This window comes from Rhinoraja longicauda, chromosome 8, assembly GCF_053455715.1.
Source record: "Rhinoraja longicauda isolate Sanriku21f chromosome 8, sRhiLon1.1, whole genome shotgun sequence".
Lineage (NCBI taxonomy): Eukaryota > Metazoa > Chordata > Chondrichthyes > Rajiformes > Arhynchobatidae > Rhinoraja > Rhinoraja longicauda.
Genome location: NC_135960.1, coordinates 7,490,710 through 7,509,125, shown reverse-complemented (window position 1 = coordinate 7,509,125; position 18,416 = coordinate 7,490,710). Strand labels below are relative to the sequence as shown.

General features: G+C 48.6%; 1 pseudogene across 1 annotated transcript in view; it reads right to left on the bottom strand.

The window, feature by feature from the left end:
* Nucleotides 1-18,416, bottom strand: part of LOC144595735 (contactin-associated protein-like 5) — an 852,226-nt pseudogene that overhangs the window by 72,706 nt on the left and 761,104 nt on the right. The window contains exon 20 of the transcript XR_013547532.1: nucleotides 1,087-1,220. The product of XR_013547532.1 is annotated as a contactin-associated protein-like 5 (transcript). The remainder of the gene's footprint in view (nucleotides 1-1,086; nucleotides 1,221-18,416) is intronic.

Below are 18,416 nucleotides of genomic sequence, written 5' to 3'. Positions count from 1 at the left end.
GGGGTTATGGGGAGAAGGCAGGAGAATGGGGTTGAGAGGGAAAGAGAGACCAGCCATGATCAGCCATGATCCATCAACCATTTATCCACCTCACCTCACATCCGGAATCTTGGAATCATCCTTGATCAAACCCTCTCCTTCGACAAACACATCACAAAGACAGCCTTCTTCCACCTCAAAAACATTGCCCGTCTCCGTCCATCCCTCTCCTCCACAGCTGCAGAAACCCTCATCCACGCCTTCATCACCTCCCGTCTGGACTACTGCAACAGCCTCCTCTATGGCGCATCCTCAAAAATCATCAATAAACTTCAATACATTCAAAACTCCGCTGCCCGTCTACTCACACACACCTCGATCCGTGACCATATCACCCCCGTCCTTTATAAACTCCACTGGCTCCCCATCCCCCAGAGAATCCAGTACAAAATCCTCCTCATAACCTACAAAGCCCTCCATAACCTGGCCCCATCCTACCTGACCGACCTCCTCCACAGGCACACTCCCACCTGCACCCTCCGCTCTGCCGCTGCCAATCTCCTATCCCCCCACATCCGGACTAAACTCAGATCCTGGGAGGACAGGGCTTTCTCCATCGCTGCTCCCACCCTATGGAACTCACTACCCCAAACCGTTAGAGACTCCCCCACACTCACCACATTCAAAACATCGCTGAAGTCTCACCTGTTCAGTACTGCCTTCAACCACTGAAGGTCACCTCACCTTCTGTCTCCTTTCTCTGTTCATTTATTTATTTACTTATTTATCTATTTATTCATTTACCTATGTTCTCAAAATCTCTGTAAAGCGTCTTTGAGTATATGAAAAGCGCTATATAAATAAAATGCATTATTATTATTATTATTATGATTGAATGGTGGAGTAGACTTGATGGGCCAAATGGCCTAATTCTGCTCCAAGGTTGTACGAACTTATGCTACATGTATCTAATTTAACCTAATCTCTCCAAATTGCTGTCAAATCAGGGCGGCACAGTGCGCAGCGGTAGAGCTGTCCAGCGAGAACGAGAAGGGTGGAAATGAAAAAGAATATATGGTGTCAGTTGGACAATTATTTTTGCATTACCTGAACGTGGACATCTCTCGCTTCCCGGTCGATCTTCACACTGTGAAGTTGTCCATTCGCCAGCCTTCTGCCGTCGACGCTGAAGATGTTGGCTTCTCTATCGTTGTCCAGCTTGTAGCGGATCTGGAGACTCCCTGAAATAAGAGTTGCCCAATGTTAGTTTGCAGGATTGATTCGCTGATTGATTCAACGATGCCTCATGGAAACAAGCCATTTGGCCCGACAAGGCCACGCCAACCATCGATCACTCGTTCATGCCAGCTCTACGCGGTCCCACTTTTGCATCCACCCTCTACACACTGGAGACAATTTACAGAGGGTGCTGGACCTACAAACCCGCGCGTCTTTGGAATGTGGGCGGAAATCGGAACACCAGGAGGAAATCCACGTGGTCACAGAGGGAACGTGCAGACTCCACACCAACAGGATCGAACCCGGTTCTCTGGCGCTGTGGGGCTACCAGCTATCCCAATGTGCCGCCCTTTGAAAGATGTGAAGCAAAAGTGAATGCTCCCCTCAAGGAATTAAACACTGATGAGCCAGAACATTATGACCACCTGCCTAATATGCTGTTGGTCCTCCGTGTGCAGCACCATACGCAGCAGGGTGCGATGCACTGTGTATCGTGACACATCCCTCCCGTGACCTCCCGTGACTTGTGCAACAGTCGACCTTCTGTCGGTTCGGACCAGACGGGATAGCCTTCGTTGCCCTCGTGCATCGATGAGCCTTGGGCGCCCAACACCCTGTCTGTCGCCGGTTTGTGGTTTGTCCCTCCTCGGACCACTGTCGGTAGGTACTCACCACTGCTGACCGGGAGCACCCCACAAGCCTTGCCGTTTCAGAGATGCTCTGGCCCAGTCGTCTGGCCATAACAATTTGGCCCTTGTCAAAGTCGCTCAGGTCTTTACTCCTGCCCATTTCTCCTGCATCGAACACATCAACGCAAAGACCTGACTGTTCACTTGCTGCCTGATATATCCCACCCCTTGACAAGGTGCCATTGTAACAAGATAATCAATGTTATTCACTTCGCCTGTCAGCGGTCATAATGTTTTGGCTGATCGGTGTAAGCCCTATAATAACAACAGTGTGGGCACACCAAGGTGGGACAAGTGTAGATAGGTCAGCATGGGCTAGTTGGGCTGAAGGGCCTGTTTCCATGCTGTATGGCTCTGTGATTTTAGAGCAGAGTGGGTGCAAGAGGCTGTGTGGTCTACGCCTGGCGTCTCTCCCACAGCTCCCCCGCTGTGATTCGTCCCGCTTGTCAGCTCCACCACCACATTTTCATTGAATGCTTTGATCAGTCATTTTCACACCTTACATTCTCTTTGAAACCCTTCCGTATCCCTAGTTTCCCTTTCCCCTGACTCTCAGTCTCAGTCTGAAGAAGGGTCTCGATCCGAAGCGTCCCCCATTGCTTCTCTCCAGCGAGGCTGCCTGTCCCACTGAGTTACGCCACGACTTTTATGTCCATAACCAGAGATATCTGCAGCCTGCATCAGATGATAAGTTCATAAACGATTGGGGTAGAATTAGGCCATTCGGCCCATCAAGTCTACCACGCCATTCAATCATGGCTGATCTATCTCTCCCTCCTAACTCCATTCTCCTGCCTTCTCCCCTTAACCCCTGACACCCGTACTAATCAAGAATCTATCTATCTCTGCCTTAAATATATCCACTGACTTGACCTCCACAGCCATCTGTGGCAATTAGAATTCAAAAGATTCACCACCCACTGACTAAAGAAATTTCTCCTCATCTCCTTCCCAAAGGAACGTCCTTTAATTCTGAGGCTGTGACCTCCAGTCCGAGACTCTCCCACCAGTGGAAACATCCTCCCCACATCCAATATGAAAAAGAGATCTGAGGGTAAAAAGAGTTGCTTATTTACAGTATGGAATCCTCCAGCACAAGATTTTCACATAGGATTGTACCATGTATGGAACTGGTGTGACAATAAACCCTGGAGTCTTGAATCTTGAATCTTGAATCTTGAATATTAACAACACTTAGCTTAGTTTAGAGACACAGTGCGGAAGCAGGCCCTTTCGGCCCATCGGGTCCGCGCCGACCAGCGATCCCCGCACATTATAACACTATCCTACACCCACTGGGGACAATTTTTTTAAAACATTTTACCAAGCCAATTAACCTACAAACCTGTGGTATTTATTCACAAAATGCTGCAGTAACTCAGCAGGTCAGGCAGCATCTCAGGAGAGAAGGAATGGGTGACGTTTCGGGTCGAGACCCTTCTTCAGCTTACAAACCTGTACGTCTTTGGGGTGTGGGAGGAAACCGAAGATCTCGGAGAAAACTCACGCAGGTCACGGGGAGAACGTACAAACTCTGTACAGACAGCACCCACAGTCGGGATCAAACTCGGGTCTCCGGCGCTGTCAGGCAGCAACTCTACCGCTGCGCCACCGTGCCACCCTAAGAACACTAACACTAAGAAAGAAAGGGCAACATTTAATTAAAATGCGATTCCAGTGTCTGTCTCACAGCAATCCAAATGGTCCTTGCCAGTTTGCAGAGAACAATTTGGAGCAAGGAGGAGGGATGTTTTTGGAAGGATTGTAATGTCTGTTTAAGGGAAGACAATTTAATGAAGTTTGCCTGATTGTAAGATAGCAGGCTATTGATTTACCCTTCCTCAGAAAATCTCCCATGTAATTGCTGTTACTCTCCCGTCCCGTTACATTAAACCAGCGTCCACCACAGCTGTTGCCCCTATCAACAATCGGTTCCCTGGATTCTGAAATCCTGGATGCTTTTCGTCCATTCCTCTTTCTTCAACTTTTTAGTTTAGTTTAGAGATACAGCGCAGGAACAGGCCCTTTCCGCCCACCGGGTCCACGCCGACCAGCGATCCACACACATTGACACTATCCTACACCCACTGGGGACAAATTTTACATTTGCCCAGCCAATTAACCGACAAACCTGTACGTCTTTGGAGCGTGGGAGGAAATTGGCTTCTGTAAATTGTCCCTCGTGTGCAGAAGAGAACTAGTGCATGGGTGATTGCTGAGTCCGCACCGACCAGCGATCCCCGCACACGAACACAATCATACACACACGAGGGACAATTTACACACAAACCCAAGCCAATTAGCCTGCAAACCTGTACGTCTTTGGAGTGTGGGAGGAAACGGAAGATCTCGGAGAAAACCCTCGCAGGTCACGGGGAGAACGTACAAACTCCGTACAGACGGCACCCGTAGTCAGGATCGAACCTGGGTCTCCGGCGCTGCATTCGTTGTAAGGCAGCAACTCTACCGCTGCGCCACCGTGACCACCCAAAACTCTTACGTTGTTAATACTCTGACACCAACATTCCACTACCTCCTCTGGCAGCTAGTTCAATACCCCCACCACCCTCTGTGTGAAAAGGTTACTCCTTGAATTCCTATTAAATCTTTTCCCCTTCACCTTGAACCTATGTCCTCTGGTCCTCGATTCCCCTACTCTGGGTAAAAGACTGTGCATCTACCCGATCATGATTTTGTGTACCTCTATAAGATCTCCCCTCATCCTCCTGCGCTCCATGGAATAGAGACCCAGCCTACTCAACCTCTCCCAATAGCTCACACCCTCTAGTCCTGGCAACATCCTCGTAAATCTTCCCTGAATCCTTTCAAGCTTGACAATATCTTTCCTCTCACATGGTGCCCAGAACTGAACGCGATATTCTAAATGCGGTCTCACCAACATCTTATACAACTGCAACATGACCTCCCAACTTCAATACTCAATACTCTGACTGATGAAGGCCAAAGTGCCAAAAGTCTTTTTGACCCCCTTATCTACCTGCGACTCGACCTTTTTCAGACTGGCATGACTAAGCGGGGAAATATATCGCAATGCATCCTTGTCTTAATTGAATTCAGATCTGATGTCAAAACCGAAGGAACTGATGAGAGAATTGCACAGAAGTGACAGTACATTCAATTGAGACAGAATTCTCTCTGTAGTCTCTGTGAAGGAGGAGGAGATAGGATTCTTGATTATTTTTCCAAACTTCTGCATTTTGCTCATTTTGTGCATAAAACCATGAGAGGAATAGATCGGGTAGACGCACAGGGTCATATCATATCATATCATCATATCATATTATATATATACAGCCGGAAACAGGCCTTTTCGGCCCTCCAAGTCCGTGCCGCCCAGCGATCCCCGTACATTAACACTATCCTACACCCACTAGGGACAATTTTTACATTTACCCAGACAATTAACCTACATACCTGTACGTCTTTGGAGTGTGGGAGGAAACCGAAGATCTCGGAGAAAACCCACGCAAGTCACGGGGAGAACGTACAAACTCCTTACAGTGCAGCACCCGTAGTCAGGATCGAACCTGAGTCTCCGGCGCTGCATTCGCTGTAAAGCAGCAACTCTACCGCTGCGCTACCGTACAGTCTTTTGCCCAGAGTAGGTGGATCGAGGACCAGAGGACATAGGTTTAAGGCGAAGGGGAAAAGATTTAATAGGAATCTGAGGGGTAACTTTTTCACACAAAGGGTTGTGGGTGTATGTGATGAGCTGCCAGAGGAGGTAGTTGAGGCTGGGAGTATGGCAACGCTTAAGAAGCAGTTAGACAGATACATGGATAGGACAGGTTTGGAGGGATATGGGCCAAATGCAGGCAGGTGGGACTAGTGTAGTTGGGGCATGTTAGCCGGTGTGGGCAAGTTGGGCTGAAGGGCCTGTTTCCACACTGTATCACGCTATGACTCTATTTATCTGCCCCATATGGGGTATAAAATTAGATTCTTGTGGGGATTTACTCTTGCTTTCCCAGTTTACCTGCATGAGCACCAATATTCACCCTGCTTCTGTAACTGTGACCATACCAGCCACGATTTTGCGTTGTGTCACTGAGTCACAGAGTCGTACAGTGTGGAAACAGGTTCTTCGGCTCAAGTTGCCCACTCTGACCAACATCTACACTAGTCCCACCTGCCTGCATTTGGCACATATCCTTCTAAACATATCCTAGCCACGTACCTGTACAAAAGTCTTTTAAACGTTGTGATTGTACCTGCCCCAACTACCTCCTTTGGCAGTCCGTGTAGGAAAAAACTGCAGATGCTGGTTTAAATCGAAGGTAGACACGAAATGCTGGAGTAACTCAGCGGGAAAACGCAGCATCTTTGGGATGCGTGACGTTTCGGGTCGAGACCCTTCTTCAGACTCTCCCTTTCCCTCTCAACCCCATTCTCCTGCCTTCTCCCCATAACCCTGATATCCTTGCTAATCAAGAATCTATCAATCTCAGCCTTAAAAATATCCACTGAAGGCTTCCACAGCCATCTGTGGCAATGAATTCCACAGATTCACAGGTTCCTCAGGTTCTTGATTCCTTACTTTGGGTAGGGGACACTGGGCATTTACCCGATGTTTTCCTCTCATGATCCTCCCGTACACCTCTGTAAGATCACCCCTCATCCTCCTGCACTCCAAAGAATGAAGTCATGCCTGCCCAACCTCTCCCTGTAGCTCAGGTCCTCGAATCCAGGCAACATCTTTGTAAATCTTCTCTGCACCTTTGCAAGATCACCTCTCATCTTCCTGCGAGTTTAGGAGCAAGGCAGTTGTCCTACTGCAGTTGTACAGGGCCCTGGTGAGACACCACCTGGAGTATGGTGTGTAGTTTTGGTCTCCTAATTTGAGGAAGGACATTCTTGCTATTGAGGGAGTGCAGCGTAGGTTCACCAGGTTAATTCCCGGAATGGCGGGGGCTGACATATGATGAAAGAATGGGTTGACTGGGCTTGTATTCACTGGAATTCAGAAGGGTGAGAGGGGATCTTATAGAAACATGTAAAATTATTAAGGGATTGGACACGTTAGATGCAGGAAAAAAGTATCCCGATGTTGGAGGAGTTCAGAACCAGGGGTCACAGTTTAAGAATAAGGGGTAGGCCATTTATAAGACATGCCTTCAGAAGGGTGATGAGGGTGAATCTCTGTAGCCGGAGGGTGGAGAATCTGTGGAATTCGTTGATACAGTCTACTGTGGAGGCCAAGTCATTTTGGTATTTTTAAAGCAGAGATTGATAGATTTTAAATTAGTAAGAGTGTCAAAAAGTTACAGGGAGCAGGGAGGAAAAATGGGGTCGAGAGGGGAAAATAGATCAACCAAGACTGAATGGTGGAATTAGGGTAGCCAACTTTCTCACTCCCAAATAAGGGACAAAAGGTGACATCACTGCCCGCGCCCCATGTGACCTCACCCAAGCCAGCAGCCACGTGCTCCCGCTCCATCAATGGCGGCCGCCCGGGCCGGGGGACAGGTTGCTATGTAACCTCCATTAGGCGAACGTGCTCGGCCCTGTTCCCCGAACACACTCCGTTAGCCTACAGTGCCCGTGCCTGCAGCGGCCCCCGGGCCTACAGTGTCCGGGCCTGCAGCGGCCCCCGGGCCTACAGTGTCCGGGCCTGCAGCTGCCCCCGGGCCTACAGTGTCCGGGCCTGCAGCGGCCCCCGGGCCTACAGTGTCCGAGCCTACAGTGTCCGTGCCTACAGCGGCACCCGGGCCTACAGTGTCCACGCCTACAGCACCTCCCGAGTCTGCAGTGTCCGGGTCTACAGTGTCCAGGCCTACAGCGCCCCCCTGAGCCTAATATGGGACAAGGGAGGTCCCGTACGGGACAAACCAATTTAGCCCAAAATACGGGATGTCCCGGCTAATACGGGACAGTTGGCAATCCCAGGTGGAATAGACTCAATGGGCTGAATGGCCTAATTCTTCTCCTGTATCGTATGGTTTGTACATGCATGTTTGTAGGTTAATTGGCTTCTGTAAATTGTCCCTCGTGTGCAGAAGAGAACTAGTGCACGGGTGATTGCTGCTCGGAGCGGACTCGGCGGGCCGAAGGAACTGTTTCCACGCTGTATCTCCAAACTGAGAAGGGTCTCCAGTGAGGTGGATGGGAGGTCAGGACAGCATTGTAGCCGGTGAGAGGATGGCTCCGTTGCCTGCTAACAGCGCACTGCCACTGTGCGCTCTCCCTCACTCTCTCCGTCTCTCTCTCTCTCGCGCACATCAGAGGCTTGGTGTGATTTTATTTACAATCTCAGGAAGCCTTGGTGAAGGGTAGACTATTTAGAACACGTTGCAGCCACATCATTAATCTCACTGATCATTACTGTTCTGTCATGATGGGCCACGCCATATGGTGCACTGAGAACCGGGGGAAATTGTGCCGATGTCATCTGTCAGGCTGATACCAGCTCCCAACGCTCCCTTCAGTCTGCAAGACTGCAAGACTCCTACAAAAGCTTCCAAATGAATTCTCACTTGTCGGCCCTGAGCTGAGCTCCCTGTCCGCATGTTTGAATATAAAAAGCAATTTCCACACAATGTTCCCCGAGGTTTACGAGCGGCGATGAACGCAGTTCTTGTCATCCAGCGCAGATTTACTGTCTCCCTGCCATTCCAACCCTTGCTACCATTCCACCCCAGGTCGGTAGAACATAGCACAGCGCAAGGTGGCGCTGCCATAGCAGCTGCGGCTTACCTGCGGTCCATTTGTCTTTGTGTTTTTGTTGTTTTTTTGTCTTAATTGTAGTTGTGATGTGGTGTTTTTGTGTTTGTGTACTATGTGTGTGTGTGGGGGGGGACTGTAAAATTGTAAATAGGTGTCCCTTCCGAACGGAGACCCGACCTTTGTTTTCTGGGTGTTGTCTCCGTTCCTGCTGCGGCCTACCATCGGCCCAACTCCTGGAGCTGTCGGCCTCCAGGGCTCCGGTTCGCAGAGCCCGCGGATCGGACTTACCATCACCGGAGCCGGCCGTCTTCGGAGGCTGCGGGAGCGGCTGCGACTCGCCTTAGGCTCGGGCCGCGTGGATGCCGACATCAGGAGCTCCGACAGCGGCAGCGTGTTCGCCCGCCCCGGATCGCGGGGCTTGGGTCGCGGACATTTCACCGTCCGGCGCGGCCTAAAATAGGCCGCGGGATATTTCTCTGCTGGGCGGGGGCTTCAATGTCGGGAGCCACGACCGCCCCGACGTGCAGCAACAGTGGCAGCAGCAGCGTGTTCGCCCGCCCCGGATCGGACTTATCATCGGCGGAGCCGGCCGTCTTCGGAGGCTGCGGGAGCGGCTGCGACTCGCCTTGGGCTCGGCCCGCTGTGGACCGTCCGGCACGGCCTGCAACCACAACAGCCTGACTGCGGGAGAAGACGGCAGGAGAAGGGAAAAGACATTGTGGCCTTCCATCACAGTGAGGAGAGGACTGGAGGTGACTCACTGTGATGGATGTTTCTTTGATGGATGGTTCTTCTTTGTGTGTTTTTGGGGTTGTGTAATTTTAATGCCTATTTAATGCTTTTATTGTTGGACTGTGGGTGACTGAATTTCGTCCAATATTGGATGACAAATAAAGCTATCTTGAATCTTGAATCTCTTGAATCTTGAAGAGCAGGCTCTTCGGCCCACGATGTCAGAGCCGAGCATAATGCCAAAGACCATCTCTTATAATGTGTAAAATTATAACATTTTATTCTTAATTGTTTACTGTACATCGTGTTGGCACTTGCGAGCAAAGCCCACCAAGGCAAGTTCTTTGTATGTGCACATACTTGACTGATAAGGTATCACAAAAAAGCTGGAGTAACTCAGCGGGTCAGGCAGCATCTCAGTAGAGAAGGAGTGGGTGACGTTTCGGGTCGAGACCTTTGTTCAGACTTCAGACTTCAAACATATAAGATTATTAAGGGGTTGGACACGTTAGAGGCAGGAAACATGTTCCCAATGTTGGGGGGAGTCCAGAACCAGGGGCCACATTTTAAGAATAAGGGGTAGGCCATTTAGAACGGAGATGAGGAAAAGCTTTTTCAGTCAGAGAGTTGTGAATCTGTGGAATTCACTGCCTCAGAAGGCAGTGGAGGCCAATTCTCTGAATGTATTCAAGAGAGAGCTAGATAGAGCTCTTGAGGATAGCGGAGTCAGGGGGTATGGGGAGAAGGCAGTAACGGGGTACTGATTGAGAATGATCAGCCATGATCACATTGAATGGTGGTTCTGGCTCGAAGGGCCGAATGGCCTACTCCTGCATCTATTATCTATTGTCTATTGTCTACTTGGCTAATAATATTTATTCCATTCAATTCAATTCAATTTAATTTAATTCAATTCAATTCAAAGGTATTCAATTCTTATAAGAAAATAACTGCAGATGCTGGTACAAATCGATTTATTCACAAAATGCTGGAGTAACTCAGCAGGTCAGGCAGCATCTCGGGAAGAGAAGGAATGGGTGACGTTTCGGGTCAAGACCCTTCTTCAATTCTTCAATTATTCAATTCTTATCTAGAAATAAGGAACTGCTGATGCTGGTTTACTATTTTTTTTTTAAAGACACAGAGTGCTGGAGTAACTCAATGAGTCAGGCAGCAAAGGATAGACAGAAAATGCTGGAGTAACTCAGCGGGTCGGGCAGCATCTCTGAAGAAAAGGAATAGTGAAGGGCCTGGATAGAGTGGATGTGGAGAGGATGTTTCCACTAGTGGGAATAGTCTAGGTCCTGCATTACAGTCCCAGCCTCTATTACAGTTCCAGTCTACCTGCAATTATACGTTTCTATAAGATCCCCTCTCTCATCCTTCCAGTGTATACAAGCCTAGTCGCTCCAGTCTTTCAACATATGACAGTCCCGCCATTCCGGGTCCTGATACAACGTTAGCCCTCTTGTGCATTTCTGCAAATGTATGTTTCTGCAGTTTTCTGCATTTGAACAAAATGTCACATTTCTGCAGTACAGTTTGATTGGTACCGATGACAGCTGCCAAGGTGCGCTGCTCCTTGCCGTTTTGTCTCCGTTTGTTTGTTTGTTTGTTTGTTTGTGTCGTCTGTGAACATCTCACAAAGGTCACTTTCAGGAGAGAGGAACTCATTAACGTCAGTCATTCGGTTCCTCCAAAACATCGTTCCCGGGTTCCTCTCACTCGCTGGATTATGTGGACATAGAATCATAGAAAATAGGTGCAGGAGTAGGCCATTCGGCCCTTCGAGCCTGCAACACCATTCATGGCTGATCATCCAGCTCAGTATCCTGTACCTGCCTTCTCTCCATACCCCCTGATCCCTTTAGCCACAAGGGCCAGTGGAGGCCAATTCTCTGAATGCATTCAAGAGAGAGCTGGATAGAGCTCTTAAGGATAGCGGAGTCAGGGGATATGGGGAGAAGGCAGGAACGGGGTACTGATTGAGAATGATCAGCCATGATCACATTGAATGGCGATGCTGGCTCGAAGGGCCGAATGGCCTACTCCTGCACCTATTGTCTATTGTCTATTGCCACATCTAACTCCCTCTTAAATATAGCCAATGAACTGGCCTCAACTACCTTCTGTGGCAGAGAATTCCACAGACTCAACACTCTCTGTGTGAAGAAATGTTTTCTCATCTCGGTCCTAAAAGACTTCCCCCTTATCCTTAAGCTGTGACCCCTGGTTCTGGACTTCCCCAACATCGGGAACAATCTTCCCGCATCTAGCCTCTCCAACCCCTTAAGAATTCTATATGTTTCTATGAGATTCCCCCCTCAGTCTTCTAAATTCCAGTGAGTACAAGCCTAGTCTATCCAGTTTTTCTTCATATGAAAGTCCTGCCATCCCAGGGATCAATCTGGTGAGCCTTCTCTGTACTCCCATCAGCGGGGCTGTGGTTATGTCCGAGGCCGTGAGACGGAGGAGGACCCTGGGGGAAGCGCTCTGGAGCACCCGCCCGACTCCGGGGACGAGGATTACGCGCGCCGCTCCCGAGTACATTCCTCGCAAATCTACGTCCTCCCATCCACAAAGTGGACGAACTGCAACCCCTGTGGCAAACAAACGAGGGCTTCCGTCGAGCCACTGCTCTGTGCTTCACCCAGACCTGGCTGTGCGAGTCGGACAACGCCGGCCAATGAGCTGCCACTGGCTGGCTTTCAACTACACAGAGCAGACCGCTGCGCGGGAAAGTCAAGAGGCAGTGGAATATGCTTCTGCACTAACCGGGACTGGTGAAGCGACATAGAGGGAGCACAGAGAAGGTTCACCAGATTAATTCCTGGGATGGCAGGGCTTTCATATGAGGAAAGACTGGATAGACTCGGCTTGTACTCGCTGGAATTTAGAAGACTGAGGGGGGGTCTTATAGAAACTTACAAAATTCTTAAGGGGTTGGACAGGCTAGATGCAGGAAGATTGTTCCCGATGTTGGGGAAGTCCAGAACAAGGGGTCACAGTTTAAGGACCGAGATGAGAAAGTTTTTTTTCACACAGAGAGTGGTGAATCTGTGGAATTCTCTGCCACAGAAGGTAGCTGAGGCCAGTTCATTGGCTATATTTAAGAGGGAGTTAGATGTGGCCCTTGTGGCTAAAGGGATCAGGGGGTATGGAGAGAAGGCAGGTACGGAATACTGAGTTGTATGATCAGCCATGATCATATTGAATGGCGGTGCTGGCTCGAAGGGCCGAATGGCCTACTCCTGCACCTATTTTCTATGTTTTTATGTTTCTATCACGGTTCCTGTCTAACTTCTGTTCCCCCAATCTGAAATCTTTTTTTTATAACTTGCAAACCCTTTTATTCTCCGAGGGAAATTACCTATTTTATTTTCGCTGGAGTTTACGTTCCCCCCCCACCTCAAGCCCGCGTACACGAGGCGCAAACGCAACTCACTGACCAGGTAATGAGGGGAGAGAGTGACTCCATGGTCATGGCGGAATGGCGGGACTGTCATATGTTGAAAGACTGGAGCGACTAGGCTTGTATACACTGGAATTTAGAAGGATGAGAGGGGATCTTATCGAAACGTATAAGATTATTAAGGGGTTGGACACATTAGAGGCAGGAAACATGTTCCCAATATTGGGGGAGTCCACAACCAGGGGCCACAGTTTAAGAATAAGGGGTAGGCCATTTAGAACGGAGATGTGAAAAACCTTTTCAGTCGGAGAGTTGTGAATCTGTGGAATTCTCTGCCTCAGAAGGCAGTGGAGGCCAATTCTCTGAATGCATTCAAGAGAGAGCTAGATAGAGCTCTTAAGGATAGCGGAGTCAGGGGGTATGGGGAGAAGGCAGGAACGGGGTACTGATTGAGAATGATCAGCCATGATCACATTGAATGGTGGTGCTGGCTCGAAGGGCCGAATGGCCTCCTCCTGCACCTATTGTCTATTGTCATTGTTTTGGGAGACTTTAACAAGGCCAACCTCTGCCGAAAGCTTCCAAAATACAGACATCACGTTACCTGCCCCACCAGAGGGGAGAGAACACTCGATCATTGTGATACTACAATTAGGAACGCATATCGCTCTGTTTCCTGTGCAGCTCTGGGACTCTCTGATCATTGTTTAGTTCACCTTGTTCCGACCTACAGGCAGAAACTAAAATAAGAAATAAAGTGGATGAGCTTGAGGCTCAGTTAGAAATTGGTAAGTATGATGTTGCGGGAATTTACAGAGACATGGCTGCAAGGGGATCGGAGCTAGGAACTGAATATTCAGGGGTATACGTCCTATCGCAAAGACAGACTAGTGGGTAGAGGGGGGGGTGGGGTGGTTCTGTTGGTAAGGAATGAAATTCAGTCCCTGTTGAGGGGTGACAGAGAATCAGAAGATGTGGAGTCATTGTGGATAGAACTGAGAAAAAGTGTAAAAAGAACCTAATGGGAGTCATCTACAGGCCCCCAAACAGTAACCTGGAGGTAGGGTGCAGGTTGCATCAGGAGTTAAAATTAGCCTGTAACAAAGGTAATGCTACTGTGGGATTTCTCCGGTTTCCTCCCAAAGACGTCCAGGTTTGTGGGATAATTGGCTTGGGTTTGTATACAAGTCCCCAGTGTGTGTAGAATTGGTAACATACGGGGATCACTGGATGGCGCGAACTCGGTGGGCCGAAGGGCCGGTTTCCGCGCTGTTTCTCTAAATTAAACTAAACGACATCAGTAGGAAGGAACTGCAGATGCTGGTTTAAATCGAAGATAGACACAAAATGCTGGAGTAACTCAGTGGGGACAGACAGCATCTCTGGAGAGAAGGAACGGGTGACGTTTCGGGTCGAGACCCGAAACTTACTTTATTTCCTTAGCAACTCTGTGCTCATTGTCTAGTCTACTCATGCATTTTAAAAACACAGTTCTTGTCGCGAATATTCTCCGTTTTATATCTTACAGTCTGAAGAAGGGTCTCGCCCCGAAACGTCACCCATTCCTTCTTCTCTCCAGAGATGCTGCCTGTCCCCGCCCGCTGAGTTACTCCAGCATTTTGTGAACTAAATCAGTGGTTCACAATTGGACCACCAGGGAGTGATAGTGAGCCAATAACGAGTTCCACCTTCCAACACATTATCCCTGAAACAGCCGAATGGTGTTTAAGAGAGAGAGAGAGAGAGGTAGATTTAGCTCTTAGGGCTAAAGGAATCAAGGGATATGGGGGAGAAAGCAGGAACGGGGTAATGATTTTAGATGATCAGCCGTAATCATATTGAATGGCGGTGCTGGCTCGAGGGGTGAACCAGCACCTAATTTTTCATGTTTTTTAATGTTTCTACGAGGTTTGCTAGGTTTTTCCTTTCTTATTATTGGGCTGCTGTTTTCGTATCCAATTTACTTCTTGGTCCCTCGTCCTTGAAAGTGTTTGCTCGTATAATTCACAAGGGAGACTTTATCAAATATCTTCTCGCAAGTGAAGATCTATGGAACCCATCATCTCATCCATCAAGTTTGTCGTAAAATCAGTGATTTCAAACAAGCCTGTCAGACACAATCTGATTTTTGCGAACCTACATTTGCCTACATATACTGGGAATTATTGCCCACAGACTTATAGACTTCCCCTTATCATGTTGTTAGTTTTAGTTTCAGAGATACAGCAGGGAAACAGGCCCTTCGGCCCACTGGATCCACGCTGACCAGTGAACACTCCCATACACTTACACTATCTTACACACACTTTGCAAACCTTTGCAGATTCGCAGGTAAATTGGCTTGGTAAATGTAAAAATTGTCCCTCGTGGGTATAGGATGGTATTAATGTGCGGGGATCGCTGGTTGGCGCGGACCCGGTGGGCAGGAAACATGTTCCCAATGTTGGGGGAGTCCAGAACCAGGGACCACAGTTTAAGAATAAGGGGTAGGCCATTTAGAACGGAGATGAGGAAAAAATGTTTTCAGTCAGAGAGTTGTAAAGCTGTGGAATTCTCTGCCTCAGAAGGCAGTGGAGGCCAATTCTCTGAATGCATTCAAGAGAGAGCTAGATAGAGCTCTTAAAGATAGAGGAGTCTGGGGGTATGGGGAGAAGGGAGGAACGGGGTACTGATTGAGAATGATCAGCCATGGTCACATTGAATGGTGGTGCTGGCTCGAAGGGCCGAATGGCACCTATTGTCTATTGTAAGGGCCTGTTTCTGCACTGTATCTCTAAACTAAACACATGGGACAATTTACACTTTTACAGAAGCCAATCCTACAAACCTGCACGTCTTTGGAGCGGGGGAGGAAACCGGAGCACTCGGAAAAAATCCCACGCAGGTCACGGGGAGTACGTACAAACGCCGTTCAGACAAGCACCCATAGTCAGGATCCAACCCGGGTCTCCAGCGCTGTAAGACAGAAGCTCTACTGCTGTGCCGGCGTGCCACCCCTTGTATCTGTACATGTATCTGCACACTGTAAATGGATCGATTGTAATCATGTACTGTCTTTCCACCGACTGGTTGGCACGCGACTGAAGCTTTTCACTGTACCTCGGTGCGCGTGACAATAAACCAAACTGAACAACACAAACAAAAGCAGTTTCCAATTTACTATGTTTGAGATGCAGTCAACATAATGGTTCAATAATCCCTTGGAACATTATGTCCTGATTTTCTTGCATTACTCCTGTACTTAATGAACAGTGACGCATTTCAGATTCAGCTTGCTTATTCTGCTCTCATTTTCTTAAGTATTCTTAAATGTATTCCATATGGTCTCTCTCCCTCACGGATGATCAAGTGCACAGTCTGTTTAATTCTTCATTACTGTTTTAGTCTGTGCATCTGTTTGTATTTCCTCAAGTGCACTTTTGCCACTCTTCTCCTTTACAGTTGTGCCGAACTTGTCCTCACCGAACTTGTCCTTACAGCGCCAGAGACCCGGGTTCGATCCCGACCACGGGCGCTGCCAGTGCGGAGTTTGTATGTCCTACCCGTGACCGCGTGGGTTTTCTCCGGGGTATCTGGTTTCCTCCCACACTCCAAAGACATGCAGGTTTGTAGGTTAATTGGCTTCTGCAAATTGTAAATTGTCCCTGATGTGTGTAGGATCGTGTGAGTGTGCGGGGGTCGCTGGTCGGTGCGGACTCGGTGGGCCGAAGGGCCTGTTTCTGTATCTCTGGAATACACTGGAATTTAGAAGGATGAGAGGAGATCTTATCAAAACATAGAAGATTATTAAGGGGTTGGACACGTTAGAGGCAGGAAACATGTTCCCAATGTTGGGGGAGTCCAGAACAAAGGGCCACAGTTTAAGAATAAGGGGTAGGCCATTTAGAACTGAGATGAGGAAAAACTTTTTCAGTCAGAGAGTTGTGAATCTGTGGAATTCTCTGCCTCAGAAGGCAGTGGAGGCCAATTCTCTGAATGCATTCAAGAGAGAGCTAGATAGAGCTCTTAATGATAGCGGAGTCAGGGGGTATGGGGAGAAGGCAGGAAAGGGGTACTGATTGAGAATGATCAGCCATGATCACTTTGAATAGCGGTGCTGGATTGTGGGGTGATTGCTGGTTGGTGTGGGCTGAAGGGCCTGCTTCCATGTTATATCCCTAAAGTATAAAGTTTAAAGTCACAGGCAGCCACCACCCTCTGAGTGAAAAACACACATCTCATTCAAAAGGAGGCATTTTCAACAGTGCAGCGTTCACTTGGCACTGCATGGGGTGTAAGCTTGGCTTTTATAATGACATCTCTGGAATGGGGTGATCATTAAAGTTCAGAGACCAAACAGTCACCAAACAGACTGAACTGCCGTTAATGTCACATCAACCTGTTAAACATCTCACGCGCTAGATAAATCTACAAACAGACATGTCGATTGGTTAATTCATGGCAGTATATGTAACCAAAGAAAGACTAAAGGATGGCAGGTGCCTTGGGAAATGAGCACAGATACAAAAATAGGAAGTTTTCATAACTGACAAGTCAAAGAACAATAATATGAAGACAATTTCAGGGCAGCACTGGGACGCAGCGGTAGAGTTGCTGCCTTACAGCGCTTGACACCCTGGTTCAATCCCGATGATAGGTGGGGGTTTTTCCGAGATACAGCGCAGAAACAGGCCCTTCGGCCCACCGGGTCCGCGCCGCCCAGCGATCCCCGCACATTAACACTATCCTACACCCACTAGGGACCATTTTTACATTTGCCCAGCCAATTAATCGACAAACGTGTACGTCTTTGGAGTGTGGGAGGAAACCGAAGATCCCAGAGAAAACCCACGCAGGTCACGGGGAGAACGTACAAACTCTGTACAGACAGCCCCGAGGTCAGGATCGAACCTGAGTATCCGGCGCTGCATTCGCTGTAAGGCAGCAACTCTACCGCTGCGCCACCGTGCCGCTTGTGTGTATGGAGTTTGTACGTTCTCCCCGTGGGTTTTCTCTAGGTGCTCCGGTTTCCTCCCACATTCCAAAGGCGTACTGGTTTGCAGGCTAATTGGCTTCTATAAGTTGTAAATTGCACCCCAGTGTGTAGCATAGTGTTAGTGTGCGGGGCGATCGGCGAACGGACTCGGTGGGCCGAAGGGTTTGTTTCCGCGCTGTATCTCTAAACTAAACTAAACCTAAGGAAAACCTTTTTCAGTCAGAGAGTTGTGAATCTGTGGAATTCTCTGCCTCAGAAGGCAGTGGAGGCCAATTCTCTGAATGCATTCAAGAGAGAGCTGGATAGAGCTCTTAAGGATAGCGGAGTCAGGGGGTATGGGGAGAAGACAGGAACGGGGTACTGATTGAGAATTATCAGCCATGATCACATGGAATGGCGGGGCTGGCTCAAAGGGCCGAATGGCCTCCTCCTGCACCTATTGTCTATTGTCTAAACTAAAAATTAATCGTACGTAGGAAAGAACTGCGGATGCTGATTTAAATCGAAGGTAGACACAAAATGCTGGAGTAGCTCATCGGGACAGGCAGCGTCTCTGGAGAGAAGGAACGGGTGATGTTTCGAGAGTCTGAAGAAGGGTCTCGACCTGAAACGCCACCTATTCCTTCTCTCCAGAGATGCTGCCTGTCCCGCTGAGTTACTCCACCATTTTGTGTCTACCTAAAAAGAATAATCATCTCTCATTCTT